Below are 4,665 nucleotides of genomic sequence, written 5' to 3' on the forward strand. Positions count from 1 at the left end.
ATACCTCAATAAAGTTGTTTTAAAGAATCCATATTTATATACTTATACATACACAGAGACTTGAAAAGCATGGGAAGGTGTTTATAGAGCTTTATGAGGGTCAGGATAGGGAACACACATGTACTACTTATATCTGCACTGAGAACAGATATATATTTTCTCGAATTCACATGTTTGCAAGGGGGAGAGTGGTAGGGTGAAGGCAGGCCCTGCTGTGGGAGGACATGCACTCTCAAGGTAACACGGGCCTCAAGACTGCAACCAGGATTGTGCTTCGGAGTAGCCAGATTGTGACATTTACCCTAAACAGTCAAGAGCTCAACTGTTGATGTGAAGTTTCTTATTTTTCAATTTGGGCTCAAAGTTTATAAAAACTTTCTGAAATTTTTTGTAGCACTTTTCAATTCTTCCCTTACCATAACTTTAAAAACAGAAAATGAAGTGTTCCTACTAATGCTGACAACATGACAGGTTGCAAGTTCTAAGTAAGTCAAAAATTCTGTGTAGGCTTTAAAAATTTTCAGTTTAAAATCTGCATTCTTTGGAGGAATATAAACCTAAAAAAACATTACATATAGATTTTCCTCTTAGATTTTTTCTCCACTTTGGTGAGGTCAACATTCTATGTTACCAGAATATATAAGGTTACTTAACACATACCTAAAACAGATCATTGAAAGTGCCTAGAGGCCCTTATATTTCCTTGTATAAGGAACATAATGTGTACTAGGGCTGAAGTTATCTATAACTGAGTTTTTTCAAAACCCAACAATGTTCTGAGGGTGAGAACTAAGTCAGCTTTGTAACAAATCCACCATTTTGCAATTTAAGGATGAGAGACAAGTTTAGTGTATTAAAATGCCAATTATTATTTCAATAACATGCGATAATCCCCCTTTCTACCTGGACAACAAATAAGATCAGTTGTTTGTGTAGAACCATAGAGAAAAGCAACTATTCTGAATGCCTCTGCTCTATAAAGAAGTTGAGGTGCTCACCCAGACTGCCCCAACCTCCATGCTGAGTCAGAAGAGTCAAGATTAGAGTTGGATGTTGCTCCTCTTCTTGGGCAGAGTTACTGAGTCTAGTGCCGACCAGGGCCAAAGGGCAAGTTACACACAGTCAGCCTGAGGACCAAAGCCTGGGTGAAGGACTTAACTGGTGAATGATTGTGTTTCCAGATTTCTGAATGAAGAGGTGTTTTGGTCTATTAGCAGCAGAGCTAAAGGTAAAAGGATATCATGAAGCAGAGCCAGGAATATAACTAGCCAAAGTGATGCAGAAGCAGAAATTTGGCGACATGAAGGAAACCAGCTGGCAGCAGCAGAAGGAAAAGCAAACACTGGAGAGCAGCACTGGGATATTTATAAGGGCGCATTACTACCTCCAATGGTTCAGGAAGCCCAGCTTCAAATCTACTCCCTTAAGATCAGACGCCCTTACAATCAGGGTAGCCTGCGGTACCTGTGGGTAAACTTGAAGGGATGGCTCTGTTTTCCTTGAAACCACTTGCTATTTCATATCAGAGATCTATTTCTACTAAGTCCCCATTTCTGTCTAAGTCCTCTTAAGTAAAACTACAAAAAGAATTCTCTCTCTAAAGTGTTAAACTAACAGCAGTTCAACTTCTATCTTTATCTTGCCACATATGACTTTTCAAAATCAACACACCCCAAGGCAAAACTAAGAATGAGGAAGTAACAGTAAATATAAACTCTGCTGTCAGAAAATCATGCTGCATTAGTTTTAATATTAATCCTCAAAAGAGGTGAGACAGTCACCGAACTTCAGGAATGCTCCCTCTGAATGAATGGAAGTTAGCAGGGGACAGCAATGGGCATTTAACTTAACTTGGTCATCTCTAAAATGCAAAATGCTTCCTTGTGGGGATACTGGGCCTTACAACACCTATTAGTCTTGGATATGAATTCTACTACAACCCAACATTTTAGGAGTTAAAAAAAAAACTTTAAAAAGAGGTTATAACTGGTAGTTTTTCTTAGTATGTATTTTGGGGCTAAGACTTAAAAATTAAAAATTACTTGAGAAAACGTATTCAGAAAGCATGTGTGTTGATACCATCTGCATAGTGCTTAAGAATTGTAGGGTTTTATCCTATTTTCAGTGCAAAACAGTGAGGGTAACTAAATGGATGTAAATTGTTGACTACAATTTGAAAATATCTTAAAAGCAGTAATTTTTGATTCTTTACTTCACACCAACTGTATCTTAAGAGCTTCTTCACATAACTGCATTCTAACAAAACTACTAACACAAACAGTGCCTTAAGGAGGATATCTTGGCTACAATGATCTTACTATAAGAGATAAACAATGCGTGAACTTCTGACATGCTCTCATTTGTTCTGAGGAGGGATGCAGAAAACCAACTCAAGTTTTGAAACAAAAGTCTCAAGACGGTAGAAAAGGGTATTTTGCTAAATTACCATGTCATTCTCTATAGTAAAATGTTCAATCGACAGTTTCAGACTTGAATATGTATTAAGATGGTCTCCAAAAAAGTGTACATCTATCTTCCTCCATTCCTTTGCTTCCGTGGAAGCACATCAAGTTTCTGAGCCACCTGTAGATTATGAAAGCTCTTGTCTAGATCACTAAGCAAGTGGTATACTCAGCTTTCTGGGGGAACTCTCTTCCTTCATTTCCCATCAGTTAATCAGGATGATCTTGGTCCTAGCTCTCTTATATTAAAAGTTCCAAAGACAGTGGTTTACTTTGGAGTCCTGAGGATACCCAGGCCGGATTGTCACTGTTACCTGCTAACATTATTCCCAGCTCTTTGCTTTAATCTGTTTTAGGTATATATACTCTACTGAGTCAGCGCTGCTAGCTGATCAGTAATATATGAAGGCTTTATGAAGTAAGAGAATTAAGTATGATTTTGGCTAAAAGAATCCTTAGAAAAGGCAGCGCAAGTGATTCCAAAGTCACATGGTATTATACTAAAGATGATCTTCTGAGGAATGTTTCGTCTTTATTCTAAATCAAAAGCACTAAGTTGATAGGAGCCAGCCTGGCCTCTGGAAGGCAGGCAGCTCCCCAAAGGGGGGTGCGACCCCAGCTCCTGGGCTGGAGCCGAGCCGCCCTGCACCGGCACCGACCTGACAGCCAGAAGCAGTGGTCCCGGGTAAGCAGGGTCTACCCTCCGGCCGCTGAGGCCAAGGGTGGTGCTTGCTTTCACCGGCCCTCACCTTCCGCACCTGCCCGCTACACCCCCACTCTGCGCCTTCACCAGCTCCTGCCACCAGTGACCGCCCGGGTGGGGGCCGCCAGCGAAGCTCAACAGGAAGGGCGCCAGCAAGAAGCCGGGGAGGCTGCGTGGAGGCGGAGAGCCAAACTCAACCGGCAGCAGCACCGGGCTGAGCTCGTCCCCGCGAGGCACCAAGCGTGGACCCGCGAGCGGGACGCGCACCCACCGTCTCCGCTCCCTGCCCAGCCCGGCTCCCTTCCCCCGCGGCCCAGGCCCGCAGACCGAGGACGCAGCGCAGGGCTCCAGGTTACCTGCGGGAGGGTGGCGGGGGAGGCGGCCCAGGTCTTGGCTCCGGTCCCCTCTTCGCCCCCAGTTGACACAACCACCCTTGCCTCCCCCGCGAGGCTGTGGCCACTAAACCTACAATCTTCTGGGGTCCGCTCCCTCCGAAACCATAGAGACGGGTCCGGAAACCGAACAGAATGCCAGCCTTTACCCCTCCGGCGCCACCACTGAGGCAGACGAACCCGGAACCGAGATAGAGCGGCCACACAGGTGACTGTCAGGCCGCTGCCATTTTGAGTGTGGGCGCCAGGCCGGCCCCGCGTTTCACTCACTGCTCCCAGTGACCTCGTTGGTCTGTGAAGAAGACTCCTCGCTAGGCCTTTGAATAGAGAACTTCTGTCTGTTTAATTTAAATTTTTAGGCTTGTAGTCATGCTGTTTAAACATGATTTCCGCCCGACTCTAAAATGGTCGCCGGCCGCCTGTAACAGATTGTAAGGGGCGGAGCGTGGAAAGGCGCATGGAAATTGGAGAGGATGCGTAGGAGGTGACGTCACTTGCCCTCGCAGTCCTGATTGGCTGAGTCGCGTGTGCCGAAATCCTGTGGAAAGGCGGCTGAGGCTGAAAACATTTGTGGTTGATTCTGGTTTAATCCTGGATATGGAACGTGTAGAGTGACTTAGTTTAGCCAAAAAAAAAAAAAGAACTGGGACTCTTAATATTAATAATGAAGAGAACATACATAATATAAAAATTCATGACACAAAATAAACTATACCTCTCTTTTGTCTGAAGGTAATAGCTGTCAGTTACTACTTAAGCCTCCTCATTGACAGCCGACCTAAATCACTGGTCATCTAAAACTTTCAGACTTTTTCTGGTAAAGGATTTAAGGTGGATAAAAGACCTGACAATTTCTTAACAAGATTAAATAAAAGCAAATTTCAGAACAATTTTGCACCTTACTTAAAAATGTATGGGTTATTTATTACGAGGCAGATACAAATAGCATTTAATCTGTTTTATAAGCTCGGTGAAGGCAGAGCTTTCTGCCCTAGGTCAACACACTGTCCTACTGAAATAGAATGCAAGCCACATGTAAAATTAAAATTTCTGCACTCAAATTCCAGCAAAGAGAATGAGAGGGTGTTAATATTTTAACACAATTATG

At 43.5% G+C, this 4,665-nt stretch overlaps 1 protein-coding gene across 4 annotated transcripts in view; it reads right to left on the reverse strand.

The window, feature by feature from the left end:
* SCYL3 (SCY1-like 3 (S. cerevisiae)) overlaps positions 1 to 3,904 on the reverse strand; it is a 31,547-nt gene extending 27,643 nt beyond the window's left edge. For 3 of the 4 annotated variants that reach the window (XM_012729251.1, XM_004688468.2, XM_004688467.2), the window contains exon 1: positions 3,522 to 3,904. The gene's annotated coding sequence lies outside the window, so the exon portion shown is untranslated. The remainder of the gene's footprint in view (positions 1 to 3,521) is intronic. The other variant, XM_012729250.1, reaches the window with a different exon arrangement.
* Positions 3,905 to 4,665: the final 761 nt, after the last annotated feature.

Source organism: Condylura cristata, unplaced genomic scaffold (genome assembly GCF_000260355.1).
Source record: "Condylura cristata isolate star-nosed mole 26May11 unplaced genomic scaffold, ConCri1.0 scaffold00024, whole genome shotgun sequence".
In the NCBI taxonomy this organism is placed as follows: Eukaryota; Metazoa; Chordata; class Mammalia; order Eulipotyphla; family Talpidae; genus Condylura; species Condylura cristata.